Below are 13,657 nucleotides of genomic sequence, written 5' to 3'. Positions count from 1 at the left end.
GTGCTGCATTCTTCCCCGCTTGCATTTGCTCATGCTTTCGTGGCCTGACGTGTCTCCCACTATGACTCTGGTCCTTCGTTTGAGTCTTGCAGTTGTTTTCTTTGCCTTCCTTTGTGGGTGGTAGTTCAGCCACATTTGTTTCCATGCCTTCGTTTGTGTGTGGTTTCTTGATCGTGCATGCGCGCTTCGCTGTTCACTGGGTGGTGGTGGTGTCTTTCCGACTTGCGCGACCGACCTCTGAGCTGGGGTTCCTGGTTCGCTTCTCGTCTGCGGCACTCATCCCCCCGGTAATTCTGGGCGGCTCTCTTGTTGGCTGTCTCCCTGGTGTGTGTGCCGTGTCCTGTGCTATCCCGTTTTGCCCCTGTCAGGTTCTGTATGGGGGTACTGGCCTCACTTTGGTTTGCTGGCTCGGTGGTCTGCTGCATCCACTGCGGGGGCCTGTGTTCGGCCTCGTGGTCACGGGCTCAGCTCCTGGCGGGTTCTCTCTGCCTTTCAACCTTCTGAGGTCGATGTGATGTGTCCCTTTGGGTTTGTTTTCATTGTTCGTCTGTTTTTCGGCGCTTTGCGGAGACAAGGGTCTGTTTTTTTTTTTCTTCGGGACGTGTCTCTGTTGTGGCACTGCTGTTTCTGCTTCTTTGGATGCATACCAAACAGGTTGTAGAAAATAATTTTATAAGACAATTGGCTGCACTTCCCCCGAGTACTCCATTACTTCCCTTAAGAATGGATTTGGCATTGCGTCCAATCACGGAGGAATTGGGCCTTAAACCACTGACCTACTGGAGGCGCCTGTGGAGTAGTCAAGAACTTGCACACTACAGAAATGAACTCCAGGAATTATTGAGAACAACCTATGCTACTAAAATCCCGTGGTTAAAGTACATCAGGGACATGTGTACGTTTCTCTGAGTCCCAGAGTTATGGTCCAACCCGGAAGCAGCGGCTGTAAGGCTCTCCAGAAAGGACCTTCCAAACTTGTTCTATAGCATCATGCTCCAGAAAACTATGAATTCTATACGGGATGGATCCCTGACGGACAATTTTATCAAAACAAAAGACTACTATAGTCCCGAATATGTACTAGACACTATGATGCCTGTGTCTGTTCGGAAGATTTTCATGCAATGGCGATACGGTTCCCTCCCCCTGAGGTCCCTTACAAAATCCTGGGCTGGTAATTTAGAAACAGGGGAGTGTCCAGCATGCAAGTATAAACTGGAAAGCGATCTCCATGTGGTCCTGTTCTGCAGAGCTTACAGCAGAATCAGAAAATACTGGCTGGTCCCTTATCTGAGGAACTTGGGTTTTCGTACCAACGCCCCGGCTTACAGAGTCCTAAAGACAGACTTATCGCCACCAACCGTGTTCGCAATGGCGAAATTCTTGACGGCAATGTGGCGCTTACGTGCAATAATTCTCAAGAACTCTAAAGCACTATGATCAATTTCCTCCTTTTTAAATTACAACGTTTTATCTGGTAATCTGATTCCAATCATGAGCTGGGGGTATTCTCTTAAAATATTTGTATACAATGTTTTTTAATCATGTAATTCGTTTAACTTCTTTTATGATCTCTCACGATCGAAATAAAGATTGTTTGAATTGAATTGCTTCTTTGGCTCCGGCATCGAGGTGTCGTTCGTACGCCCTTCTGTGCTCTGCCTGGCCCTGATTTGGGCCTTCCGGGTGTTTTTCCTCCTCTTGTTTGCTTCTATGTTGACCTCTGGCGGGTCCCTTTGGGTTATTCTCTCCACCTTTCGCGGTGTTGCCTTGGGTATCGTTGCCACGTTCAGTCCTTCGGATCGGGCATGGTGGCTCTGTGGTCTGATGCTTTTGCTGTAGGGGCCTGTGTTGCCCCCATGGTCGCTGGTTCCTATCCCAGCGTGTCCGCTCTGCCCATCTTCAGTCTTAGGTTGTTAGGGTGAGTACCATTGTGTGGAGTCGCATCTTTTATCTGTTGTTCTGTGCCTGGATGCCAGTTGTAGTGCACGTGCGCTTTGCACTTTCACGTGTGGTGTTTGCGGTTCTATACCCCACATTTTTTTGATCCTGTTTTTCTGGGGTTAATTTCTGCTCCTGTGTTCACGCTGTTTGCATGTTGGCGCATGTGGCGTTGGGCTACAGGGCCTCTGCTTCTTGTTGCTGTGTTGTCCCCTTCTACTTCCTCCCGTTCAGATTTTCGGCCTCCGGTCCTTTCGTCATGTGGCCTCCTGTTCCCGCCGTTGTGCGGTCCGGCTCAGTTCCTTGGTGGGGGGGTTCCAGGGGCTGTGAGCTGGCGCATGTCTGGTGTGACCTGGCTGCGGTGTGCACCTGTCCGCCCGTCTCTGGGCTACTTCGGTGGAACTCCTAGTGTGTTTCTCTGGCTCTTTCTGCTCCTGGCTGGATCGCTGTCTGGTCGGACGGTTGGTTTTCTGCTGTCCCATGCTTCTCGCCTCCTGGGGTCTGAGTTTGTTGTGGTCCTTCTGTCGCCTCTCCTCTCCTCTCATCCTGTGTGGCATGGTTCCTTGGCTCCTGCCCTCTGCCTGCTTACTCCGGTGGTTGGTTCTGGGGCTCCCCGGCTCCTGTCCATGGGGCTGTGGCTCTTTGGTTGCTCTGCTTGGTCGGGCCGGGGGTTCGGCGCCCCCTTCTGGTGGGTGTGCGTTCTTCCCTTTTTTGTTGCGGGGTGGTTTTTGGCAGTCTCGCTGGGACCTGTGTGTCGTGCTGCCGTGCTGGGGCCTTCCTCGGGCCTAGGGCCATGCCACCCTGTACGCACCTGATCTCAGAAATTGAGCTGGGTCGGGCCTGGTTAGTACCTGGATGGGAGACCGCATGGGTATACCAGGTGCTGTGGGCTTAAGTCGTGTTTTGGTCTGGCTTTTCCTTGGTTCTTTTTGCCCCCGACGCTTTCCGCTCTGTCTCCTTGGCCGGCTGGGTTCCTCCTTCCCGTGTGTTGGTGATGCCTTCCTGAGGACATGCTTGGGTTCCCGGTCTGTGCTGGGTCGTGGATTTCCCTGTGGTCGTTTTTCCCATCTGGCTTCTGTTTGCCGTTCCTTGGCTTCTCTGGGGTTTTTCCCCTGCCTTGCTGGAGCTTGTTGGTCACTGTGGTGGGTTTGTCCCCTGCCTCGTGCTCCGGGGTGTGTGCGGAGTTCGCCCCTATTGTCTTTTGGAGCATTGGTGCTGTCCTTGCCTGGGTCGTTTTTGGCTCCGGCCTTTCTGGCCCTGTGTGCTCATGTTCTCATCGGCTCTCCTTCGGTGGTTTATGGGTGGGGGCCTCTTTGGTGCCTGGTTCGGGAGTCTCCTGGGTCCGTCTGCTTCCTTTGGGTCTCCGGTTTTGGCTCTTAGGCCTTCTCGTCCGGGCTCCCGGCTTTGCGCTTCCTGGGGTCCCTTTACCCGTTGGTGGTGCTCCCCTGGGTACGTCTCCGTCTGCTTCGGCGGTGGTTGTCTTGGACCCTGTTGCTCTTTGGTCCTTGTTTTACCTCTTGGGGCACGGGTTTTGTGTCCTGCCCCTGCTTTCTCTTTCCCTTGCTGTTTTTGTTTCTGGCGATGCTGTGGGATATCCTGGCAGGGCCCTGTGCTTCCGGTGTGGGTGTGTCCTCGTTTCTTTCCCCTGGTTTTGGGGTCCCGGGTCCTGTTGGCTCTGGTGGCTCCCTGGGTGTCTTGTCATGGCTCGGACTCGTCTTCGCCCTGCCCTTCTGTTCTTCACGCCTTTGGTGTGTTGCTGCCGCGCTCCTGTTCCAGTCGGTTCTTCTTTGTCTCGCTGGGCGGGGCCTGGTTGTGGGCTGACTGTCTGTTTGGCCGCCTGGGTGCTCGCTTCGGCGGCTCGCTCCCTGTATAAGGTCCCTGTGCGGGGCGGTCTCGGGTCGCCGCGCCACTTCTCCCTTCTGGCCGTGGGCGGGTTTTCCGTTTTTCGCCTTTGCCCGGTTGGGTTTCCTCCGAGTCTCTTCAGTGTCGTTTCCGGCACCTTCCTGGGTTCATTTTCCCTGGTGCCTTGCCTGGGTTCTCTCCTTGGAGTCGCGGTGCCTTCCGGGGGTCCTTTGTGTGACTGCGGTTTTTCCCCCTTCTGTTTCTTTTCGGCTCCCTTTTCCATTCTTCCGGCTCTTGCCTGTCTGTTGGATTGCGTCTGGTGCGCTGCCATTGACGGACTGAGTCTCTCTTTCTGCTGGTGATTTTTTTTTTTTGATCACTGTGGTGGGGATGCCCTCTGTTTGTTCGGTTCCTCTCTTTGGACTTTTGCTCCCCTCTCGCTTTGTGCTGCCTGTTGGGCTGTCCTGGTGTGTTGATCAGGCCTGCTCTTTTCTGTTCCAGTCCTGGTTGCTGTTGCCTTTGGGCTCCGTGCGTTCCTGTGCCTGTCTCTGCCTTCCTTCGGTTGGGACGGTTTTCCTAGCGGCGCTTGGTGTCTCTGGGGTCCGGTTTTTTCTTTCGGCCTTCCCGGTGTCTTTCGGTCCCGGGTTGGTTCTCCTACTCGTGGTTGCCTCTCTCCTGGGTGGGTCTTCCGCTCGTACTGGTCTGTTGGGTTTGCCCTGTTTCGTGGACATCCCCTTCTGGTCTGTTGGTTTCTTGTGAGTTTCCATGTAGCCGCTTGGCTTTGGTATGTGCTCACTATGTAAGTCATGTGGCGAGGAAGACTAACGAGGAGGTAATGCCCCGGTTACTTACCGGTAATCTTCATTACTTCGAGTATAGTCTTCCTCGCCACACCAGTTCCCATCCCTCCCTCCCTGTCTGGCTATCGGCTTCATGTTTGTGCTTGGTTGTTTCAGGCTGATGGGTTGGGCTGGCCTGCCTCTTATAGAGGTCAGGTGGTAATGGTTCGGCCATCTTGGGAAGGGATGGGAGGCATGGGAGGCTGACTTTTTGCTTTGGAGGGTTCTGGTGTGGAGCTGAAGCTCAGTATGTAAGTCATGTGGCGAGGAAGACTATACTCGGAGTAATGAAGATTACAGGTAAGTAACCGGGGCATTACTGCTTAGGGCCTGGCCACATTAGAGGTGAATAACAATGTAATAAGCAATACAATTCCATACTGAGCACTGGCCGATACAGTTCACAGAGGCGCCTTGCACACAGTAAAACTGCACCGACTTCTGGTACGCGTCCTCGTCGCCATACTGCATTAGATGTGTGAATGACAGTGGAGCGTAATAAAAAAAAAAAAAGAGTCATCTTAATTTCTCGAACACTGGGAAGTAAGAAAAAATTACAATAAAAAATGGGCTCAGTGTGACAAATGATTACAAACATGAGAACAGCAGAATGGGTTGGCGTTTGATGTTTCATAGAGCGGTATTCGCTTTACATAAGTTTAAGAGCACTTTGTAACACTAACTGTACACTGAACTGCAAAAAGATACAGACTAATAGAAATATTTATATAAACAAGTGGGAGAAAGAGCAGCAGGAGCTGCATTAAAATAAAACATTCCTCACCTCTCATCTTAGAACCTCATCTAGAAACACAACATGCTGTGCACAACACACGAGTAGAGCGCATGTTTATTCCTCGGACGTCATGTAAATACCAAAATGATTGAAGATGGAAAGAGGATGCAGGAAGGTAGGATCTGACTGCATAGTTACCCCCACTTTTTGCTTGGTGTTTTAGTGGGTTTTGATTAGTTTGACTGGGATCCTGCAAACAAGGACCCCGGTCTATCTGCTTTCTCCCTACATTGGTTGTGTTATGTACTAGAGTACACTCCAGATTGGCTACTGAGGTACCCTTGTCAGTCCCCTAGTATATGGTAAACATGTACCCAGGGCATAGGTACCCCCAGAGGCCTCCCATGGACTGAAGCATGTATTATGACACCCATGAGAGGCCATGCAAAATGGAACTACAGGTCTGCCATTGCAGCCTATGTAAGCTGGTGCTTGCACCACTTATTTAGATATAGTTTCACTATATCTATAGGTCACTACACTAAACTTATAAGTCACGCTTGTAGCAGGTCATGACAATCCTGATGGCAGGGTTCTGGATTTTACGTGAGAGGGTGCCCCTGCATGAGCACAGCCCCTCTGCAGCCTTCGGAGACCATTCTCCCGGGTCGTCTGTGACACAGTCCGACATATAGGTACAGGTGCATTATAACCTCGCTGTAAATGCTATCTCAAAAACAGCTGAAACAAAACATGTGGTGTTTGGTATCAAACACCTTGGAATCATACCTCCACTACGGTAACCAATGTGGGAGATATGATCCCACCCTTCTGAAGCGAGCTTCGTGGGGTCACTGTTCTTTCCGGGACCAGCTTTCTCAACCCAGGCAGCACAAAATAGTTGCTGCAGACCAGAGACACATTTCTGCCCTCCTGCTACTGAGTCAAGTTAAAGCAGGGGAAGGCAGGACAAAAGGCATCCTGTCCTAGGGAGGTGTGACCATCTCCCAGATAGGATTTAGTGTATTGGGGCTGGGTGGGTACACTTCTAAAGTGCCAGAAAGTCTGCACGAGGGGCACATTTGGCTCCATGTGCAGAGTCCAGCTCAAACCAGTTCTGGGAGCCGTCGGCTCCTACTCTGGCGCAAAACTGGAAAAAGGAGTATTCTCCCCACTGTCCTGACTATTCCCTGGTTCTGTCCAACCCTCTCCATTGGGTGCAAAAGGGCCTACCAGGCTGTAGGACCCTAGAGTCGACACGGACAAGATTCTGAACAAGAAACCACTGACTTCAACCTTCTGGACACTCTGGCCTTCAACTGGGCCTGACTTCATCTCCCTCTCCGTTCGAAGCATTGTCTGTGCCCATGCACCATACAGGTTCCGTGCAGGACCTGTGGAGCATCCGGGACATCTGAAGTATCTCCCTTGGGGTGAAGGAGTCACTCCCCTGCATTCGCAGGCACCGTAACGCAACTGACTGGTCTGCTGATCCTGAGCTCCTGCGGACTCCGAAGGTTCCAGCAACATAGGAGGTGGGTTCCAATGTTCCTTGAGGTCGAGCTGCTCTCTCACCATGTTTGAGGCCAGTATACCTCGTGGGTACCGCATAACCGGAACCCCTGTGCACCTTGGACATTTGCAAGTGCATATGCCTGTTGGTGTTCCCCAACTTCGTTCATTGGGCTGTCGATAGCCCTAACCTCAGCGCAGATTACATATAAAGGACTCTGGCCTCCTCTCACACTTTCCTGCTAACCGTTGTTTTGTGAAACTGCTAGAGGTCCCCCTCGCAACTCCTGTGCCTTCGGCCTGTGGGTCCATTTGAGGATCAATCCTGATTTCCTTGGGCCCCCCTAGTTGCTCCAGGACTGCACCAACTCCCCTTGCTGTGGTGAGTCCTCTGGTCCTTGCTGGGCCAGACCGTAACCTTCATTGACCTTCTTAGTGGGTTGCCATTGCCAAGGTTTGTTGGTGGCTCCGCCGAAAACCGACCCCTCAGCTCTTAACATCCTTCGTTTGACAGTTCGTATCTGGCTCCTGGCCATCTGCAGCCACGGGGACCTGGAGACGTCGAAGAGTCACAGTCTCCTTCTTCGCACCTAAAGCACCCAACATCAGTGGGTATTCGACTACCGAGCCCCTGGTCACTCCTGAGTGACCCAGACACTATCCCCTCTTCTTTCAGGTTCCTTCCATCAAGAATCCACCTGCGGATTCCAACAAACACTTTTCTTCTTTCCAGCTGTAGTTTTTCCTTGAGGATTCCCATTGAGAACAACTGCGGTTTCCGACGCCACTCTGACTCTTTGCACCCGGCTTCTCTGGGAAAGTGAACTCTGGTACTTCGGAATCCACGGGTTGGGTGGCTCTCCAAACTTCTATGTTCCAAAGGGTTTCTTCGTAATCCACTGGGAAGGGTCCTTAAACACTAAAACCTGCAACCGCTACTCTACCACTGAATTTTACGTAGCACGCGGTCATGTTCTCACATTGCATCCGTCCTCCGTGGGGTCCTAACTTACTCACCTTGGGTGGTTCCTTGGGGTCCCAGCGATTCTAAACTCTCTAGACATTGTTTTGCCTCGAGTTGTTGTTTTTATACCACTATTTTAGTATATGGTTTGGTCTCCCTATGGAGCCCACTGTTTATTAGTGCTACTTATGTTTTTTCTGTGCTACAGTGTTGTGTGCTTTGTGTTTATCTGCGTGTAGCAGATACTGTGGGGTATTTAAAGTGTTACAATAATAAATATATATATTCTTAGAACTACTGTGTGGTTCTCTTTTTATTTTACCAATACATTAAGGTTGCATTCTGGTAAAACAAGCTAATTAACATTCCTTCAAGACTAAACCTGAAGGCTGCTCTCCACAGCTACCACTTGGATAGCTTTCTAAGGTTATCTTTGACCTCTTAAATCACTATTAGGGTTGTGTGGACAGGTACAAGGTGCCCACTTTAATTAGTGGCCACCTTCTCACAGAGGACTCATTAGGATAAGCTGTAAATGGGGCCATATTGTGAGTGGCTGCCATATACCTGTTAAGGGATGTGGTGTAACAAACAGTGCTGTCGACTTTGGGCCTGGGATCTGGGTACGAGCATCGACTTTGGCTCTATAAAATAATGCATATGTTAACAATTAAATTTAAAACGCATGCAAAATTGGGTGAACAAACATTCTGGAGGATGCCCTCATACCGCTCTGATCAAAGAAATGTAAATGCCGCTGGAAAGCCAAAGCGGGGGGGAGAAGTGCAAGGATGCACGTAACAGGGTCCTGGCACTGTGTCACATTACCAACGCCCTCCGACCATGTTGGATTAGCAGGAAACCGAGAAATGCAAATACTGTGCTTGTTAGCCAAAAAAGGGAAAAGTCAAAACAAAACAGGAGTGCCCGCAAAGGTATGATAAATAACATGAACGCGTAATAGCATTTTTTTTTCCTTTTGTAACCTCTCATGAGAAGTAGAAGAAAAAAGAAAAAAGAAAGAAGAAAGAAGGAAGAAGGAAGAAGCTATATTAACCAATGAAGAGCAGCCATTTACAAAAGGACAGTAATAGGAGCAAAGTAGAAAGATGGGTATTGCTTAATGCCCATATCCTGAATACAGCATGTCTCGAATAGACAGAGCAAGGGCTGCCTAGGCGAGACCTACAAATTGTACTGCTATCCTCTATCTCCTCCACAACCAGTTCTCATATTAACAGGCCTATCCCGTAATCACCAACACGCATTCATCCTCACTCCTTCTCCATTCGTTCCCAGATCTCGCATCATCATTCAATCTGTGAAAATAAAAGCAAAAAATTACTTGATGCTTATTAAAACGATGAGCCTTTAGAGCAAATACCAGTTACAATTGGTGATCTCTCATTCCTTATGACAGCATTGATTTTTGTCTACTTTTAGTAGGCTTTATTTTAATTACATTGACTGTGCTTGTACTTCCTATGGAGGCATTAAAAACGTACACAATCAATTGTTTTTATTTGAACACTATATTCAAGAACTAGAGTGGCCTTCTGCAAGCCAGTGCTCCACAAGTATACTTATAGAGGGTGAGGAAATTGATCAGGGAGCAGGGTTTTACCTTCATGCTACTGACTGTCTCTGCCCCATCGCTACTGACTTCAAGTCCACTTCTAAAAGATTGTATTTTATTAAATGTAACATTGCTACATTTTGGTGAAGAGCTACACCAACTGATGCTATTCTCTTTAACAACTGATTGATGCATTTAAGTCTGCTACAAAGTTTCTGCTTAAGGGAATTATAAAAGACTGATACAAAGTAACTGATGCACTTTTATGCCATACATATACCCGATGGTGAGATTCTGTAATCCTGCCACCAGGTGGTGCTCACAAAGGCAGCGTGGGGCCCTGCCTTTAGACTGTCTCCAACATAATGCATGCCTTGCTCTACATCCCTACAGTGCGGTGTTCCAAACTTTCATGCTAATTGTATTATGGCCCATGCATTTTCTTTCTGGCAAATGTTGTTGAGATCACGTCCTATAAGGAGAATTCTGTTCAGTATCCCGGGTATTGGTTCCTATGGATATTGCCCATTTCGACCCCTGTGCCTTCTGGATTTCCTAGCCTGTCCTTTTTCAAGTCTCACCCTTGGTGTAACTCTTATTCGGATCAACTGGACAGTTACCACAAGTAACACTTGGTTTCCCCGCAATTGCACTCTTTCACTGAGCTTGCACCCATTTCTACCCAATGAGTCCAGTGTTCAACGTTCTCTCAAACTAGAGCTGAACTGCTACTCTGCAGTAAGGCAAGCACCTACTTTTGTGTGCGTTGGCGATTGTTAGTGTCTTTCTAGTACCTGTTTGCCATTAGAGTGTCTTGGTTCAAAAACAAACAATCTCTGTAACTGCCTTGTGTGGTAAATCGATGTACTTGCCTTCTTTGGGGAGGTGGGCATCTGTTTAAATATGTCCTTATGTCACTGGAAGACATAGATAATAACAAATAGAGTACCTTGTCTTCCATTACACATAACAGTATTATGGAGAACTGCTCAGATGAATTTTAATTCAGGCAACTCCAATTGTACTTGTATTCTGTCTTTTTGTCCCTTGTAATAATTTGGCTTTCCTGGTCGTATAATTTAATCTACCCTGCCACATAATTTGGCCATCCCCTGCTGCATAATTCCAGTAGCCCTGATAATACTAAATTATTTTTTTTTCTTAGAAGTACTTTTTGTGTAGTTAAGAGACTTACCATGCTGGTTGGTTTTATTGAGCAAAGTATACTAATTTAGCTCCTACAAATTAAAGATGAAGCATTAATATTTAGTGTTATACTAGAAAAAGATGTATATATATATATATATATATATATATATATATATACACACATACACACACACACACAGCAAATCCTGTTCCCTCCAATTCCAGTCCAAATGAGAGATACGACAGGTACGGACCGCCAACACAGTTTCAAATGAATTCCTAGAGACGCGGGTTTTTTAAGCATAGGACTAGCACAGTGCTGTCCTTGCCGAATAAATTATGCAAAGAAGAAGCAAGTTTTACTCATTTCAGGTTGGCTTGGTTGGTATTTTACCAATTCTAAGCTGTAATATTGGGCCTGGGGTGGTAAATGACTTTTGTCATGTTACAGCTCGGCAAGGACAGCACTGTGCTAGTCCTATGCTTAAAGACTTTGCTGCAGAAATGGCAAAACATGTTGTCCCTTTAGATCTCGGCGTGGATATATAGATATATTGCAGAATGTGGGACAAGAAAACATGGGCTCAAATGCCGTTTTCATCACTTCACCCAAAAATTTTTATCAGGGAACTGTAATTTTCTGTGCTTAATTTTCCTTGAAAGTAAAAATAAATGTCACTAAACTAAAAGGACAGAAGCTAGTGAGCCATGAAGTTTTGAGAAAGATTTCTTGCTCAGCTAGAGGTCCTCTTACACCCTCGAGACAAACATGAGCTGAGTTTTCATGTGGCTTCTACTTGCCACCAACACAGTGACCTCATGGGGTAAGAATTAAAGACATGCATTAACTGTTGATGTAAAATGAGAGCTCTATCCATTTAGTAGTTGAATTGCGTAATGTGAAAGCAGAAAACCTGGGATCAATCCTGGCTTCTTTCTTTACCAAATTATATGACCGTAGGCAAATAGGTCTCTTGTGTTTGATTTAGTAGACTAGGATATTGCCCCATCCACAACAATGTAGGCCACATACTGAATGCACTACAAATTACTTGCTTCTTTGTTCACTAATGACATATGAGCATGGGGGGGTGGAGGGTGGGGAGGCAAAGATGTTTCCACGTATTTATAAAGTATCACTTTTAATAAATACATCTAAATGCAATATGTTGTACAAGGTGAAAAGCTTCTATGTGTTAAAGCTATATTCTTTTTTAATATTGAAGACCGTTGACCGTGTATTCACATGATGCTTGCTATACAAACTACCTGTCAAAGATGTTCAGGACTTGGCTCGTGCACATCCTCTTAGAGCCAAGCCAGACCTGTGGCCTGTCACTGCCTGTAAGTTTGTTGGATCACCCATTCTTTAAATGACAAACGCATATGCCAGCACTGCTGATTTAGGAAGGAAACTATAGAATTTTGATTTAAAAATTATAACTAATTCCGGTGCATGTATGATTAGGGGAACGAAATTGTCAAGATACTTCAATTATAACTCTCCCTCTTATCTATTTCTAAACTTTGCTGCATATGAATTTGTTGCTTAAATGTTTAAGCCAATGAACGCTCAACACACTGATCAGCTCCAGGTCCTCTTGGAACAAGTAGCCAAAACGAACAGAGCTTTGACCTGGCTGGCTTCCGTCTGTCACCTATGCTTTAACCAGGGCCGGACTGGGAATGCAAACCAGCCCAGCCAATTAAGTCAAACCGGCCACACGCTGTGAAGGGGAGGGTACAAGTGGGAAACACTGCCGCTGCTTTTGGCATGGGGGGCAATATTGCAGCACTGCTGCAAAACCGGCCCCCTATGCCAAAAGCAGCCCCTACTGTGTCAAAACCGGCACCCACCCTTCTGGCCTACTGGGAAAACGCCAGGTGCCCGCTACCGCCAGTCAGGCCCTGGCTATAACCTCATGCTTGTGTAATTAAAAACAAAGCAGTGACCTTGATGTAAAAAATGTAAAATAACACAGCCAGAGAAAAACACCTCGATCTAGTGGCTCGATTGCAAAATGTGAAACCACAAGACCCAGGATCATGCTTTGCTTCCCCACCTGACCAAACTATGTTATCCTAGGCAAATATTTTATTTCACTGAGCCTCCGTTTACTTCATTACCGAACATTAAAAAAACCTTCAGATAGGGGAGTTCAGAATGTGCGTCCTGCAGACCTTGTGGAGAATTAATAGATCACAATGTTGCTTCATCTATAATAATTATTATTATTATTATTATTATTATGAATCTAGACCGCTTACACAACAACTGATTTGCTTCTTAGTTTACGGGTGACATTGTCAGGGGCACTGCGTGAATGTTTCTAAATTCGTGTTTAACAACTATCAATTGCACTTTAAATAAATGCTTCTCAAATCAGTGATATGATAAAGTGAAGTTTCCGCATGCTAATGATATATATATATTTTTTTTTGTTTGTTTTGTTTAAGAGACTTCATTATAATGTATACGATGCTTGCTGTTTATTTTCACGACTCCGCTCGTACAGTCGCTAGGAACATAAACATTAGTCTCTACGCGGACGCCTTCAAAACATTATTGGACTAGCTAAGGCAAACAACATGGGCAGCGGGTTAATGCATGAAAATATTAAAATAAAGGAGTAAGTGTGGCCTGATATCCGATGGGTTTCACTCCCTTTCGTCTCAGGCGTTGCGATGCCCGGTGGTGCAAGGGGCAGCCCGCAGCCTAGACCACCTGCGGGCGCAGAGCCTGTCCTGCAAAGCGTCGCACAGGGAAACAAAACCCTGGTCGAGAAACTCCTCGCCCGTGCTGCAAAGGGCAGCCTACGCGAGAGCCACAGAGAGTTTAGGAAAGGACCGGAGAGAAGCTGGACTAATAAGGCACAGATACAGCCAGGGCGGCAGTGACAGGCTTAGAGCGCCAAGGAAAGGAGTACTCTAGGGACCGTGTTCTCGCAGTGGGTCTTACCTCAGTCCTGATAAAGAGATACAAGTGAAGAGTCAAGCAGCCCGCCAATGACGAAAGCTAGCCACGGGCAGCACCGGGAAAAAGTGCCGCGACCGTGCATTCAATGGAAAACCATCGAAGCCAATGAAAAACAAGCAAG

The 13,657-nt window shown here is 47.5% G+C and overlaps 1 protein-coding gene across 1 annotated transcript in view; it reads right to left on the bottom strand.

The window, feature by feature from the left end:
* Nucleotides 1-13,657, bottom strand: part of C5H10orf143 (chromosome 5 C10orf143 homolog) — a 99,718-nt gene extending 86,061 nt beyond the window's left edge. The window contains exon 1 of the mRNA XM_086922550.1: nucleotides 13,519-13,657. The gene's annotated coding sequence lies outside the window, so the exon portion shown is untranslated. The remainder of the gene's footprint in view (nucleotides 1-13,518) is intronic.

Source organism: Lissotriton vulgaris, chromosome 5, assembly GCF_964263255.1.
Source record: "Lissotriton vulgaris chromosome 5, aLisVul1.2, whole genome shotgun sequence".
NCBI classification, from domain to species: Eukaryota; Metazoa; Chordata; class Amphibia; order Caudata; family Salamandridae; genus Lissotriton; species Lissotriton vulgaris.
This window is presented reverse-complemented; position numbering and strand designations above follow the sequence as displayed.